Raw genomic sequence first — 17562 nt, forward strand, 5'->3', positions numbered from 1 at the left:
CTTCCCTGCCCCATCTCCATCGCTAGGCAACCACTAATCTGCTTTGTGTCAGTATAGATTTCTTTGCATGTTCTGGAATTTTATATAAATTCGTACATGTAAAGAATGTACCCTTTTTTGTCTGGCTTCTTTGACTCAGCTTAATTATTTTGAGATTGATCCATATTGTTGTGTGTATCATTAGTTCATTCCTTTTTATTGCTGAGTAGTTTTCCATTGTATGGAATCCATCATTTACCTAATCACGATTTGTTTATACCTAGAAGTGAATATGTAGAAGTGACATGGCTGGGTCCTGTGGTAAGTGTATGTATAACTCTTTAAGAAACTGGCAAACCGTTTACCGAAGTGACTGCAGTTTTACATTCCCACCAGCAGTACATGAGAGTTGCAGTTGTTCTACATTCTTGTCAACACTTGATACCATCGATCATTTTAATTTTAGCCATTCTAAGAAGTGTGGAGTGGCATCTTACTGAGGCCTTGTTTTGCATTTCCCTAATGAACAATAATGTTAAGCATATTTTTGTGTACTTATCTATCATCCATATATCTTCTTTGGTAGTGTTATTTTTTTCCTTCAAATCTTTTGCCAGTTTGTTTTTAATTGAGCTGTTTGTTACTGAGTTTTGAGAGTTTCCACATGTTCTGGTTACAAGTATTTTGTCAGATATATGATTTGCAAATATTTTCTACCAGTCTGTGGCTTCTCTTTACATTCCCTTAACAAAAATTTTGGAGAAGCAAAAGTTTTTTTATTTTAATAAAGTTTATTACTTTAAAAAATGAATTTTTTGATATGATATTTTATCTAAGAAATATTAGCCTAACTCCACATCACAGGACTTTTCTTCTGTGCTTTCTTCTAGAAATTTTAAAGCTTTATATACTAAATTTAGGTCTATGATGTGATGTATAGATCAAATTTCATATTTTGCATATGGATATCTGATTGTTCTAGCACCAATTTTTGATCTCTACTGAATTGTCTTTTCTTCTTCATTGAAAATCAGTTGACCATGTGTATGGATCTATTTCTGTACTCTCTATTGTGTTCCGTTTATCTATTTGTCAGTCTTGACACCAATACTGCACTATCTTGATTACTATAGCTTTGTAATGTCTTAAAGTCGGGTAGTGCTGTTCACCAGCTATGTTCTTTTTTCCCGAAGTTGGTTTGGCTATTCTAGGTTCTTTGAGTTTCTGTATGAATTCTAGACTTCTTTGTCAGTCATGGACATGGTGTAACTCTCTAAGTCACTTTTAATTTCTCTCAGCAACATTTTGTAGTTTCATTGTATGTTGTACATTGCATATGCCTTGTTAGGTTTACCTCTCAGTGTTTAAATATTATGTATGCTACTTATTTATAAATGGCATTGTTTTCTTAATATCATTTCCCATTTTTTACGGGTAGTATATCAAAAGACAATTGATTTTTATATGTTGGTCTCATATCTTGCAACCTGTTAAATTCACTTATTAGTTTATAACTGTTTAATATATTCCATAGAATTTTCCAGATAGATGTCATGTCATCTGTGAATAAAAGTTATTTTGTTCTTTCTTTCTGATCTGGATTACTTTAATTTGTTTTTATTGCCTATTATATTGGGTAGAACCTCCAGAACAAAGTTGAATAGAAACGTTACAGACTACATCACTGTCTTGTTCCTCATCTTAGGGGGAAAGTATTTAGTCTTTCACGATTATGGATGCTGTTAGCTATAGATTTTTCAAAGATCTACTTCATCAGGCTGAGGATGTTTCTTTCTATTCCCAATTTGATGAGATATTTTTGTTTAAAATCAGGAATAGATATTTCATTTTGGATCTTACAAAAAGTTTTTTTTTTAATTTAAATAGATGATCATATTGTTTTCTCTTCTTAGTTTGCCAACATCGTAAATAATATTTATCAATTTTTCAAATGAGAAACCTACCTGGCATTACTAGGATAAACTCCATTAACCAACTTTTCCTCACTCCCCCCATCACCATCCCTTCCCAGCCTCTGGTAAACACCATTCTACTCTTTACTTCCATGAGAACTACTTTTTTAGTTCCCACATATAAGTGATAACATGTAATATTTGTCTTTCTGTGACTGGCTTATTTCATATAAAATAATGACTTCCAGTTCAATCCATGTTGCTGCAAATAATGAGATTTCATTATTTTTTATGGCCAAATAATTTTCCATTGTGTATACATACCATGTTTTCTTTATTCATTCATTCATTGATGGACTCTTAGATTAATTCCAATCTTAGCTATTATGAATAATGCTTTAATTAACATGGGAGTGCAAATATTTTTTCTACATACTAGTTTCCTTTTTTTTTATTATATATTCAGCAGTGGGATTCCTGAATTATATAGTAGCTCTATTTTTAGTTTTTTGAGGAACTTCCATACTGTTTCTCATAATGGCTGTATTACTTTACTTCCCAACCAATAGCATATGAGTGTTCTTCCTTCTCTGCATCCTCAACAGCAATTGTTATTTTTTTGTCTTTTTGATAGTAGCTGTTCTAACTGGTGTAAGGGAGGCACGTGTCTCCTAGCAGGTCTCAGCACAGACAGGGTACTTTCCCAACTGAAGGCTAGATATAAGACTGGATTCCTTGAGGCCAAGGCTGGAGCACCTGCTCCTTGGCTCAGAGAGATGTGTATTTCCCAGGAAGTCCTTGCACAGGTGAGATGGTTTCCCGATTACTGCAGGAGGGGCCAGAGCTGGGAATGGGCCCCCTTAAGATCTGTTGTGTGATGGAGGCTGGAGAGCCCAGTCTCATTTGTCCAAACAGGTACAAATCTCCCAGCAGAGCTTAGCACAGGTGGATTGCTTCCCCAACTGCAGTGAGGGGCTGGAATTGTTATTGGGCCTCCTCAGAATCTGTGGAATGAAGGTTAGCTAGCTCATAAGGGAAGCTCAGACTCTCTGGCTGTGATACACGGGCAAGTCTCCTGGGTCTTTGTATGAACAGCTCTGAGCTAGGACCTCAGCTGAAGAAGGCTAGAACAGTGCTTCAGGGCAACTTTCAGGTTAACTGCAGAGACTAATGTCAGCCAACAGACAAGCCTTTTCTCCAAGATAGTAGTGTGGGCAGTTCATTCTGGACCTCTTGGCAGATGATTTTTGCTGCAGTTTCAAGGTCAAACAGTGCTGTAGCCAAGCCCCAGCAGGGACTGGACCATTTCTGGGATTGAAAGCAGAAGCAAGTTTGGTCAGGCAGACCAGCCACCTGGGTTGTGGTCTGCATTCTCTAAACCAGGGGTCTCCAAACCCCAGGCTACAGATACGTGCTGGACCATCCGTGACCTAAGAACCAGGCTGCACAGCAAGAGGTGAGTGGTGGGCAGACAAGTGAAGCTTCATCTGTATTTATAGCATGTCCGCATGGCTCGCATTATCACCTCAGATCCGCCTCCTGTTAGATGGGCAGTGGCATTAGAGTCTCATAGAAGCGTGAACCCTATTGTGAACTGCACATGCCAGGGATCTAAGTTGCGCTCTGCTTATGGTAATCTAATTCCTGATGATGTGTAACTGTCTTCCATTATCCCCAGAAGGGATTGTCTGGCTGCAGGAAAACACTCTCAGGGATCCCACTGATTCTACACTATGGTGAGTTGGATACTTATTTAATTATATATTACAATGTAATAATAATAGAAATAAAGTGCACAATAAATATAATGCACCTGAAACTAGGCTGGAGTGCAGTGGCACAATCTCAGCTCACTCCAGCCTCTTTGACCTACCAGGTTCAAGTGATCCTCTTGCCTCGGCCCCCCAAAGCTGGGACTACAGACATGCCACTATGCCTGGCTAATTTTTGTAATTTTTGTAGAGACAGGGTTTCACCGTGTTGCCTAGGTTGGTCTTAAACTCTTGAGCTCCAGTGATCCACCTGCCTTTGCCTCCCAAAGTGTTAGGATTATAGGTGTGAGCCACTGTGCCCAGCCTGATTCTTCCTTAACACAGCTATATTGTCTTTTATATCCCAAATCTTTTTTTTTCACTTTTTTTTTTTGGATTTCAACCTTCTTTTGGATCTAATTGAGTTTCTTTGCAATTTGTATTTTAAATTCTTTAAATATCATCTCAGATGTTTCAATCTGATTAGGATCCATTTCTAGGGAGCTAATGAGATCCTTTGGAGGTGACAAAACACTCTGGCTTTTTGTACTGACAGAGTTCTAGTGCTGATTCTTTCTAATCTGAGGGAGCTGTCTTCTTCTTTTTCTTTTTTTTGGATTTTCTATCATTTGGATGCAGCTTTAATTTTTTTATTCTTTTCTCCCTTGAGGGTATGACTATGGTGTATGTCGCGTATGTGTGTATGATTGATTGGCTCTTTTTTTTTTGGTTGCTTTCATGGGGCCAAGGCTCTGTGTGGGTTCCTTGGTTGTGAATACTTTCTGTTCAATATCTTTCTCAGATGCTGCTTGTTATGAGGATGTATTTTCATTTGGTGATGCAGTTTAGGCTGCAGTCCCGTAGACGGCACTTAAGATTAAGAGCTGGCAGATAGTCTGGTGCCCATTGGATGCACCTGCCCTGATTAGGGTGGCAGGAAGAGATCGTGATGGGGTGCCTTGAAAGTCTCAGAGGAAGGGGCAGGGGTGGGGGTGCACCAGCTCTTCACCCTAGACTGGCAGTAATGCAGTTTGCTTCACTGTCACACTCCTGTCATGGGGTTCACAACCATCTGTTTTAAAGGCTTTGTCCTTTGGTTCCTGACCACAGTGTGGCTCTGTGCTATAGATCTGCCCGTCTGACAGTTATCACTAGAATGGGGGTCAGAGCAGAGCTTTGACCCACAGTCTAGAGCAGGTAACTTCATGGTTTATCCTCTATTGCTGGGGTACTGCCATGCTGTGTAGAGAGGGGGAGTTGAAACCCACCCTTCCTGAAAGCCTGAGCGGGTACAGCCTTGATTTTAGTGGGGGTGGAGCCACCAGAAAGGCATGAAAAGTGATTTTGTTTAGTTTCTGCTCACTTCCAGTGGGGTTGGAGCTGCCAGAAAAGTGAGAAAAGTGCTTTCTTTTAGCGCAAGCTCACTAGGCAGGGTGAGAAGATCCACTACTGTGTCTGCAACAGTGTACAGCAGATATTTAAAAATGACTCTTTCTCCACATCTGTTCCCAGATGTCAGTGGTGTCCCCTTCACTGTTTGGTGCTGTGTCTGTGTTTCCTTTATTTCAAGGGAGCCTTTGGTGGCCTGTGCTTCCCTTTGCTTAGGGGTGGCCTTTGCTGAAGATTAAATCTCCAGGGATCTACAACTCCCAGGGACCTACTGGTCTTCTGTGCTTGCCAAAGTCAGAGCAGATTGTAGGGTATGTTTGTGGGTGGTTTGGTGATGCCGTGGCTCAAGGATGGAGGATCTCTAGGCAGGACAATGACACCAAGGTTAAATTATTTAGATTTGTTGTGCGGAACAGAATGTAGTTTATCTTGACAAATGTTATACATTCACTTAAAAACAATATGTTGTGCTGTTTTCTGGGTGGCACATTCTATAACTTTCAATTATATCAAATTAGATCATAGTATTGTTCAATAATTTTATAACTTTAAGATTTTGTTTCTATTTGTTCCTCCTGTTATTTCATTAGGGGCAGAAATCTCAGCCTATATTTATGGATATATGTTTGCATTTCAGATTTTTGTCAAGTATTTTGAGCTCCATTATTAGGTGATTAATGTTAAGGATAGTTATTTTTTGAAGAATTTCTTTAGCATTGTAACATGACCTTCTTTGTCATATTCTTTGTAATATTCTTTTTTCTGTGTTGCCTGATAACAATATAACCACTCTTATTTTCCTTTGATTTTTTTCAAATTTTTCCCATTTATTTTACCTCAAAACGATTTATGTCTTTATATTTAACGTGGGTTTCTTATAGTCAGCATGTAAATTATCTTACTCTCTTATTCAATTTTATAATCTCTGCTTTTAAAATGGAGTATTTAGACCATTTACTTGTAGTGTAATTATTGACAAAGTCTTGTTTAAATGTACCATCATGCTCCTTGTTTTTTACTTATCTCTACTTATTTTTTATTCACTTTATTTTTTGGCTTTTTTGGATTATTTTTTATAATTTCATTTTGTGTCCTTTTTTGGTAATCATAACTCTTTGTTTTGACATTTAAGTGATTCTTTTAGGGTTTAGTATACATTTTGTGCTATTAATGTCATACATTTTACTTTATATATGTGATAAATCCCATAATACATTGTTATTGTTTTGCTTTAAGCAATTAATTGTCTTTTAAACAGATTTAAGTTATAAGAATAAACTCTTTATATTTACCCATGTACTTATCATTTTCATTGTTCTTTATTCCTTTGTGTAGGTCTAGGTTTCTGTGTGGTATCATTTTTCTTCTATTTGAAAGACTTCCTTTAGTATTTATTGTAATTTAGTTTTGCTGTTAATGAATTCTTTCATCTTTTGTATGTGTGAACAAATCCTTGTTTCACCTTTGTTTTTGAAAGCTTTTTTTAGGTTAGAGAACTCTAAGTTGTTTTTTCTTTTAGTACTTCAGAAGTGTTGCTCTATTGTCTTCCTGCTTTAATTGTTTAACAGGGAATCTTTTACTATCCATATTTTGGTCCTGTGTGTAATTTCTCTTTTTCTCCAAGTGCTTCTAAGATTTGTATTTTTATCACTGGCTTCATGTAATTGGTTTATTATGTGCCATGGTATAGTCATATATATGTTTGTACTTGGGCTTTGTTAAGCTCTGTGTATATGTGAGTATACGGATTTTATCAAATTTGTAAAGATTTAGCCATTATTTTTTCAAAATTTTTTTTGTCTTCCCTTTAAGGGACTCCAGTTGCTCATATATTTGGTCAAGTAAAATTATCTCACATTTCACTAATGCTCTACTCTTTTTTTGCAAGTCTTTTCTTCTCTGTGTGTTTCATTTTTATAGTTTCTATTACTTTGTCTTTAAGTTCACTAATCTTTTTTTCTGAAATGTCATCTGCCATTATTCTCAGCCTGTGTATTTTACAAAGCAAACATTGTAATTTCTACTTCTGAACATATAAATGGGGTCTTTTTTATATCTTTTATTTAAAAAGTTCAACTTTTTCTCTACCTTTTGAATATATTGAATTCAGTTGTAATGACTGTTTTAATGCCATCTGTGTCATACTTGTGTTAATTTTTATTGGTTGACTTTTCTCTTTATTATAGGTTGTATTTTCCTTCTTCTTTGCATACTTTATAATTTTTATGGGTGCCAGCCATTGTAAATTTTGCCCTGTTGATTGCTGAATATTGATGAATTTTAAAAATATTCTAGAGCTTTGTATTTGAATGTGGTTAAGTTACTTCAAACTAGTTTAATGTTTTAGGGTCTTGCTTTTAAGCTTTGTTAGGTAGAACAAAGCTATTATTTGTTCCCATTCTTGAGGTAATACCCATCTTAATTCTTTAACTGATGCCCATGAATTATAAAGATTTACATTTTGATTATTGGGGATAGGCATGATTCCTGGCCATGTGTTATTCCTGGGTGCTGTTAATTCTTATTCTTCTGAGTGGCCCTTTCCTGGCCTTGGGTAGTTTTCTCACACACAGGCACTCTTTGGTGCTTAACCAAATACTCAGTGGGGAACACCTGCAGTTCTGTGGAGTTCTCTTCCTGTGTATCTCTCTCCTCTTCAGTGTTCTGCTCTGCAAACACCAGGAATCTTGTCTTCCCTGGGCTCCCAACTCTGTCTCCTCAACTCAGGGAGTTCACTGGGCTCTGCCTGGATTCCCGTCTTTGCATCACAACCTGGAAACTACCTCTAGGAAATAAGCTGGGGCAATCATAGGTATGATTCAATTCAGCTGTTTCAAACCCAACCCCTCATTTCCAATGTGTTCAAAACCATAATTTTACATATTTTGTTTGGTACTTTGGTTGTTTGTAATAAGAGTGTAAATTTGGTCCCTGTGATTACATCTTGGCTGAAAGCCTTGTTTCTCTCCTTATTGTTTTTTTAATGCTAAAAACTTATTTTTGTGTGTGTTGAGCACTCCTCATGTAATTAGGGTTACTGATGTTTAGTTAAGTCTGCAAGTCTGCCTTCCCTCCTCAATCATTACCTCTAAGGACACAAAACCTTTATTGTTTGCCTTCATATTTTCAAAGTTAATATAGCAGTGCTTAACACATAGAAATTTAATGCTTCTTGAACTAATAAAATTAAAATAGGGGTAAACTTATGCTTCTGTGATGTGGTATATTAGTATATATACTAATATTTACATTTTATATCTATACTAATTATATATACAAAATATATATATAATTACATATATAATGTATACATTATATATTATATATAATATATAAAACATATATAATATATGTAATTACATATATACTATATAGATATATAATTACATTAGTATATATACTAATATTTACATTACATTTATATATAATATAAAATACATTTTATATTATATATACATGGGTGTGTATATATATATGAATATATGTGTGTATGTGTATTTCTCTTACATTGCATTTATAGTTCTGTAATTTTTTTGTGTGTATAGCCAAGAAATGCTTAGTGAATTTTTTTTTTTTTGCAGCAAATAAAGGTTAATTAGGTTTTACTTTAGCAAAATGAACAATAAGATTGATGCTTAAAATGTAAACGTGTTACCCGTTCAGGCTTTACTCACTCCGAATATTAATAAGTATGTAAGTATGATTGTTGAATATTGACAAATAAATACTAATTCCAATACCCAGAAAGGAAAAATCAATAATAAATGTTAAAGTTAAATGTCTCAGGTTTAATTTCTTATAATTTTATTTAAAAAATAAAATTGTATTTTTCAATTGCATTGCAAAACAAATGTGTAGAAATATATATCTGTGCCTGTCGCTGTCACATTGGAAAGTATTTTAGAACAGTTTTGTCTGCTCCTCCCAGCCTCATTCAGAGTTCCAAGGGAGTAAGGCCTGAGAGAGAGCAGATACTTCTCTAGTGAGCATGAAATTTGGTAACCTTAGGCCTGACCTTTAATCTGCTAAAGCAGAGAGACAGAGGCATTTCTCTGGGACACTGGAGAGGATATAACCATTAAAGTTAACAGTGAATGAACTCATTCCATTACTTTTAATAACATTATATCTGTGTTTGTGTGCTCAATGTAATGATAACTTAGTGAAGGAGAATTAATTCCACATATTATCTACATAAAGGATAATGAGGGAAATCAGTTTCCTCTAAGGAAGTTTCATTAAATTTGGGTATAAGCCAATCTACTTTAGATTGGTCCCTGGCTCTTGGATGACTTTCAAGCCTTGAGGCTCCTAGAGAACGAACAAGGCCATGTTTGAATGTCAGGGAAACAGACGCAGAAGGTTTCAGAGGACCCTTGTCACTGAAATTCCCTTTCCTTCTGGAAAAGCAAACTGCTAGTTTGTTGACCATCAGGTACAAAATATATTTTTTTTTTCTATAAACCAACATTGTATCTGCTGAGATAGTTTTAATTCATGTGATTTGTGACTAAGCTATTTGATTTGTGGGTCTGATGGCTCCTTGAGGTATTTCAAGTAATAAAAACAACAAACAAGCTAATAGTGAATTAGTAAATATTCAGTATCATTTTGTATTTTTCATGTTTTTTTTTTAACACAGGAAATATTTTCTATTTTTTTAACACAGGAAGGTTAAAGCAATGTCTTCCAAGTTAAATGCCTGTTTTGAAAATCAGTCCTTGTTAAATTAGTGTTACTAAGTATTGACATATATAATGCTAGTGATTCTTGCAGTGAAATTTAGAACATACAATTTTCTTGTGGGTTTAGAATGTAATTAATTTTGCAAGTTTTTAACTGAGCAAACAGTTTGATGTCTCAAAGACAACAAGGCAAATTCACTAAAATATGCTTATTTTAAATTGAAAACCAAATTTTGTCAGAGATAAACTGCACTTAAATTGCTTTATTCGAAAAATGTTAGTGATCCTTAAAATATTTCTATGTACATGTAGCAGTCTTATGTACTAATACATTAGTGACTCAAACTAGATGGGGAAGAGCAATTCTAAAATAATAAGCATGTTAAATTACAGAATTTAACTGTTGCAACGGACTGAATTTTGTGTCCCCCAGGAATTCATATGTTGAAATCCTAACCCCCAAGGTTATGTATTAGGAGGTGGAACCTATGGGCATAGGATTAGAGCTATTATGAAAGAGGGCCCAAAGGGCTGCTTTGTCCCTCCCATCATGTGAGGACACAGCTATAAGACACTGTCTATAAACCGGAAAGTTGGCCCTCACCAGACACTGAATCTGCTGGCACCTTGATAGTGGATTTTCCAGCCACCAGAACTCTGACAAATAAATAACTGTTGTTTACCTGTCACCCACTTTACGATATTTTGTTAAGACAATGGTAATGCAGTTTATTGCTTATAAACTATTAATAATAATAACTATAAATCAATGTCAGTTACAGAGCTAGTGCCTAGAGGAATTACCTGTAAATTAAAATAATAAAATCAAAGAGTTGTGGAAACCACTGAAACAAATCAGTGTCGAAAGGATCTTGTTATTAGGTTGGACACTTTACTACATGATACCAAAATAATTGAATGAACATTTAAATACTTCTTACCTTAAATTTTAAAAGAAGAAAAAAATGTTGCTAATATATCCAAGGGTTTTGCAAAATTTTTAATCTCAAATGCTTATTTGTCATTTATATTTGGTTACCAAATTAATCTATATACTTTATTAAGATGAACATCCTTATCAAAGATAACCTTCAAATTTCACCTTGTCTGAATTTCTTCAAATTCCAGATTTGTAAAGCCCATATGTATAAAGTCTTGCTGTATTTTCAATTCCAGATTAAATAACACAGCAATGGAATGCAAGTTTTTGGGGGGACTTGAATTATTCACAAAACAAGTATTTGAATTAATCCTGTATGTAGATTTTAAATTTATAATTATTTCTGTGCTTAGTGACTTACAGATTTTTGGGATAATAGAGAATTTATTAATAGAACTTTAGGAAAATGAACAAATGTGGGGAATGACATGCTATGACTAGAAGAGGATTTTGGCCCAGTAAAAAAGAATTATTGATTGACGGCAAAAAGAGTGTATTACCTTTCACATTGCAATTGTATGGCAGAAGGCAGTCAAATGGGAACTAGAACAAGTATATCAACTATTTTTATATATACTTTATCTTTTAAGAATAATATAAAAATAAGGCCAGGCGTGGTGGCTCATGCCTGTAATCCCAGCACTTTGAGAGGCTGAGGCATGTGGATCACCTGAGGCCAGAGGTTCAAGACCAGCCTGGCCAACATGGCAAAAGCCCATCTGTAGTAAAAATACAAAAACTAGCTGGGTGTGGTGGCGTGTGCCTGTAATCCCAGCTGCTTGGGAGGCTGTTCCAGGAGAATAGCTTGAACCCAGGAGGCAGAGGTTGCAGTGACCTGAGATCATGCCACTGAATTCCAGCCTGGGTGACAGAGCAAGACTCCATCTCAAAAAAAAGAAGAATATAAAAATAGATACAGATATTTTAGGGCCAAAAATTTTAGTTTCATCGTATTAGACAAAAGTAACTATTATAGATTACCTAAAGGATGCAAAAACCATCTTTTCCATGTGCTATTCAGTGTACAGTACTGTCCTTGATTTTTCTTAAAAATCATCTTAAGCACTATCATTATCAATAACTTCTAAGTGAGTAGAAGTAGGTCTTTTATTGCTAGAGAATTTACTGTGGGCTAACTCTGTCTAAATTATGGGGTTATAAATCTATAAGTGCTTAGGAGGAAGTGGAAATTTATGTTTATCACCATGAACTCACAACATGTTTACCATCAGCACTGAGATATTATATACTTCTCCTGGGGAAGGCCCTGGGATGAGCCTTTGTAGGACAATGGTAATGATGATGATCACAATGAAAGTTATGGGCAGTTCCTACTCATTCAATAAACATTTATTGAATGTTTACTGAATGTAACCTACTATGTACCAGGCATACTATTTAAGTTCTGGCTATAAAGGTGGGAATTCCCATACTGTGCACATTCTAATGAGGAGGTACAGAAATCATGGGTGAGTAAGTATATCTATTGTATATCAGATAATGATAAAAGCTGTAGAGAAACAAGAAGGTGAATGGGAAATGCCGAGCGGTGATTTTTTACACAGGACAATTAGGAAAGGCCTCCCTTATCATGTGATGTATGAGATCTGCTTTGTTTACAAAGTGAGGAAGAAAGCCATGAGGAAATCTGGGAGAAGACATTTTCACACAGAAAAAAGAGCCAGCACAAAGCTACTGAGAATAGAAGGCTTGGCTTGTCAGAAGAACAGCAAGAGAGCCAGTGCAATTGGGAGGGTGAATGAAGGGAGATGAGGTCAGAAAATCCAGGAGAATGGGTGGGAGGGTCAGATTATAAGGCCTCATGGGTCACTGAGAAAACTTTGGCTTTTTGAGCAGATTTATGACAAGGTCAGAATTAGCTTTTAGCAGCCTCACCTTGCCTCCTGTGTAGAGAACTGATCCTATTGAGGCTAACTGGAAGGCTTTCAATAACCTAGGATAGAGTTGATGAGAGGGTAATAGTGATCAAGAAGAAGAGAAGCAGAATTCTGAAGTAAAAGCCAGTAGGATTTGCTGATGGATTGGATATGTGGTGTGAGAGAAAGCAAAATGTCAAGGATAAATCCAAGGTCTTTTGGCCTGTGCAGCTGAGGGGATAGAGTTGCCGTGTACTCATATAATGATAGGAAAGATGATAAGGAGTTTGGTTAATAGGCAGGCTAAGTTTAAAATACTTATTAAACATCTGCCAAAAGATGTCAAGGCAGATGAAAGAAATGAGGGAGGATCATCAGTATATCAATGTTCATTTAAAGATATCAGATGATATTACCTACGGAGTGAGTGAAGACAGAGAATTATGTCGATTGAGCCCGGGCCACTCTAACATATCAGAGTTTCTGGGGAGATAAGGGAGAGTCAGCCTTGGAGAGGGAACAGGAGTGGCCAGTGAGGGAGGACAGTCTTGAATGATGGTGACCCTGAGGCCAAGTGAATAAAACATCTCAAGAAAGGGCAAGTGATCAATAAAGTCCTGGCTTGTCGGAGCTCTGGCCACATCCTATATGAAGGGTTTCTATGTAGCTAAAGCAGTGTTCCGTATCCTCTTAGCAGCATCATGCAGTCAGGAGTCCCTTAAAGAAATGGCTAGAGGAAGAATCAGTTAGGAATCCAGCCTTAAATACAGTCTCCAAGGAATGTAAGGTACAGACCTTGATGAACTCTTATCCTCTCTTCATGCAGTGGTATGCAGGACTCTATTTTGATCAATCCTCATATCTTGAGTGCCTCTGATTTTGTTAATGAGAGCCAACTTCTACATCTATCATATGAATTAACAGAATCTTGTTATCAAGGGGGAAAATGGTTTCTGACATCTAGTATGCAAATTAGCAAAACATCTGTTGCAGATGAAGATATCGGCAGGTGGAGAAAATGCAGTAGTTACTCCCAGAGTGTGGCCCTTATGGTTAGAATGGGAACTGGCTATCCTTGGACTGTGCATTCTTAACAGCATTTTACCTGCCCGTGCCTAGAATTAAAACTTAAAATGTTTGACATTGAACCTGTTATATTGCTGATAACCTGATGTACTTTAATGAAAATTATAGACATTATTCTATTAACCTGTCTCAATAGAGGAACAAGAAAGTTTCCATGGCTGTGAAGAGGAAACGCTGGGATTTAAACCTAGATATGGCTAAATTAAAGCCCATGGTTTCCATATGAGGCTATATGGTTCCATCCCTAATATAGAGTTCCTGAATTTCAGAACCTATGCTCAAAATAGGCAGGCAAGTTGTGGATATGACCAATTGATATGGTTTGGTTTGTGCCCCCACCCAAATCTCACCTTGAATTGTAATAATCTCCACATGTCAAGGGCAGGGTCAGGTGGAGATAATTGAATCATGGGGGCGGTTTCCACCATGCTGCTGTTCTCATATTAGTGAGTGAGTTCTCCCAAGATATGATGGTTTTATAAGGGGCCTTTCCGCCTTTGCTTGGCACTTTTCACTCCTGCTTCCATGTGAAGAAGAATGTGTTTGCTTCCCCTTCTGCCATGATTGTAAGTTTCCCGAGGCCTCACAGCCTGGTGGAACTGTGAGCCAATTCTTTCGTTTTTAAACTACCCAGTCTTGAGTATTTCTTCATACCAGCATGAGAATGGACGAATATAGTAAATTGGTACCGGGAGTGTGGTGCTGCTGTAATGATACCCAAAAATGTGGAAGCAACTTTGGAACTGGGTAACAGGCAGAGGTTGGAACAGTTTTGAAGGCTCAGAGGAAGACAGAAAAATGTGGGAAAGTTTGCAACTTCCTGGAGACTTGCTGAATGTCTTTGGCCAAAATGCTATCATGATATGGACACTTAAGTCCAGGCCGAGGTAGTCTCAGATGGAGATGAGGAACATGTTGGGAACTGGAGTAAATGTCACTCTTGCTATGCAAAATACTGGTGGCACTTTGGCCCTGCCCTAGAGATCTGTGGAAGTTTGAACTTGAGAGAAATGATTTAGGGTATCTGGTGGAAGAAATTTCTAAGTAATGAAGCACTCAAGAGGAAGTGGAGCATAAAAGTTTGGAAAATTTGCAACCCAACTATGCAATACAAAAGAAAACCCCATTTTCTGGGGAGAAATTCAAGCCTGCTGCAGAAATTTGCATAAGTAACAAGGAGCTGAATGTTAATCACCAAGACAATGGGGAAAATGTCTCCAGGGCATGTCAGAGACCTTTGTGGAAGCCCCTCACATCACAGGCCCGAGACCTAGAAGGGAAAAATGGTTTCCTGGGCCAGTTCCAGGGGATGCCTACTGTGTACAGCCTAGAGACTACATCCCAGCTGCTCCAGCCATGACTAAAAGGGGCTAAGGTACAGTTCAGGATGTTGCTTTAGAGGGTGCAAGCTCCCACCCTTGGCAGCTTCCACATGGTGTTCGTCCTGCAGGTGCACAGAAGACAAGAATTGAGGTTTGGGAACCTCCATGTAGATTTCAGAGGATGTATGAAAACTCCTGGATGTCCAGGCAGTAGTCTACAGCAGGGATGGAGCCCTCATGGAGAACCTCTGCTAGGGCAGTGCCAAAGGGAAATGTGGGGTTGGAACCCTCACACTGAGTCCCCACTGGGGCACTGCCTAGTGGAGCTGTGAGAAGAGGGCTATTGTCCTCCAGATTCCAAAATGGTAGATCCACCAATAGCTTGCACTATGCACCTGGAAAAGCCACAGACACTCAATGCCAACTGTGAAAGTAGCTGGGGCAAGGGGCTGTACCCTGCAAAGCCACAGGGATAGAGTTGCCCAAGAGTGAGCCCATCTCTTGCATCAATGGGAGCCCACCTCTTGCAATGTGACCTGCATGTATGAAAATGGAGTCAAAGGAGATCATTTTGATACTTTAAGGTTTAATGAATGCCCTATTAGATTTCACATTTTCATGGGTCCTGTAGCCCCTTTGTTTTGGCCAATTTCTCCCGTTTGGAATGGGTGCATTTTCCCAATGCCTGTACCTTCACTGTATCTAGGAAGTCACTAACTTGCTTTTGATTTTACAGGCTCGTAGGTGGAAGGGACCTGCCTTGTCTCAGATGAGACCTTGAACTTGGACTTTTGAGTTAAGGCTGGAATGAGTTAAGAATTTTGGGGACTGTTGGGAAGGCATGATTGTGTTTTGAAATGTGAGGACATGAGATTTAGAAGGGGCCACGGGCAAAATGGTGCGGTTTGGCTCTGTGTCCCCACCCGAGTCTCACCTTGAATTGTAATAATCTCCATGTGTCAAGGGCAGGACCAGGTGGAGATAACTGAATCATGGGGATAGTTTCTGTCATGCTGCTGTTCTCAGGATAGTGAGTGAGTTCTCCTGAGATCTGATGGTGTTATAAGGGGCTTTTCTCCTTGCTTGCCACTTTTCTCTTGCTGCCACATGAAGAAGGACGTGCTTGCTTCCCCTTCTGCCATGATTGTAAGTTTCCTCAGGCCTGTCCAGCCCTGTGTAACTGTCGAGTCAATTAAACCTCTTTCCTTTATAAATTACCTGGTCTTGGGTATTTCTTCATACCAGCATGAGAACAGACTAATACACTAACCATCATACAAGGCATTATATGAAAACTCCTGTGTATTCAATATTTCTGCTGTTCAACTTTCTGGGTGGAATGTGCAATGAAGGCTTCAAGGAGGAGAAGGAACTTACATCAATTCTGAGAGACAAATAGAACTACAAAGTGTAGAAAGAGGAATTGCATTTCGAGATCAGGGAAGAGAGTTCTGCACAGTGTTATTACTGTAGGAAATGACATAGCATGAAGGCTAAAATTCTTCATTTACAATTCACTTCTCCACATTTTTGGTAAAATTTTGAATTATTTCTCATGGCATCAGGAAGAGACTTGATCTATCTGCTTCTTAACTGTCTTAATCAAGGTTTTCCAGAGAAATAAAACCAACAGGATACATTTAGAAGGAAGTTTATCATAAGGCATTGGCTCATGGAATTATGGTGGCTGAGAAGTCCCATGAGAAGTCTGCTGTCTGTAAGCTGGAGATCGAGTAAAGCTGATAATGTAGTTCAAAGTCCTGAGATCCTGAGATCCAGAGAGCTGATGGTGTAGATTCTAGACTACACTATCTGGAGTCTGAAGGCCTGAAAACCAGGAGGGCTGAGGGCAGGAGATGTCTCAACTCAAGCAGTCTGATAGACAGTAAATTTAAACTTCCTTGGCCTTTTGGTTCTATTGAGGCCCACAGTGGATTGGGTGATGCCCGCCCCCATTGGGGAGGGCAAATCCACTTTACTCAGTTTACTGATTCAAGTCATAAACTCTTTTGGAAACACCATCACAGACACATCCAGAAATAATGTTTAAGCAGATATCTGGGCATCCCATGATCCAGTCAATTTGACAGATAAAATTAAATATCACATTAATTACTGACTTCCTTCTATCAAGGAAACACAGTGTCTCTTTCATTGTTACCCATGAGAAATTGGCCAGAGCTCTGGGAATTGAATTGCTTCATTTATAACACTGGGATGTTCATACATTTCTCACAGGGATGTTCTGAGTATTAAATAAAATGGTGTATGTGACAGTGCTTTGTAAAATGTGAATGCCATATAGATATATCATAAAAGTCATTATCCAATGTCATCAAGTACAACAATGCTAGAGGAAAAGGCAGAAACAACAGTAAGTATTTCTTGCTTGTGGTCCCATGACCTAGTTTGGCTGGAGGATCTTTTGTATGTTAATATAATAGCTTTGAAAAGATTTGAGCCCTATCGTTCATGTCAGACATTTCTATCCATTTACGAAAGCATTGTTCTGTATCCAGTTCAGCCTCCAGCAGGCAGGGCAGAATGCAAAACAGTGATAGGACCCCAGAGCTGTTCTTGATTGACCCAATGTCTTCAAAAATAAAATAATCCAGGTCTA

At 37.7% G+C, this 17562-nt stretch overlaps 1 long non-coding RNA gene across 1 annotated transcript in view; it reads left to right on the forward strand.

The window, feature by feature from the left end:
- The first annotated feature begins 9384 nt into the window (after positions 1-9384).
- Positions 9385-17562, forward strand: part of LOC104006913 (uncharacterized) — a 505712-nt gene continuing 497534 nt past the window's right edge. The window contains exon 1 of the long non-coding RNA XR_010158107.1: positions 9385-9467. This is a non-coding gene — a long non-coding RNA (uncharacterized LOC104006913). The remainder of the gene's footprint in view (positions 9468-17562) is intronic.

The sequence above is a fragment of the Pan troglodytes genome, chromosome 5 (genome assembly GCF_028858775.2).
Source record: "Pan troglodytes isolate AG18354 chromosome 5, NHGRI_mPanTro3-v2.0_pri, whole genome shotgun sequence".
NCBI lineage: Eukaryota > Metazoa > Chordata > Mammalia > Primates > Hominidae > Pan > Pan troglodytes.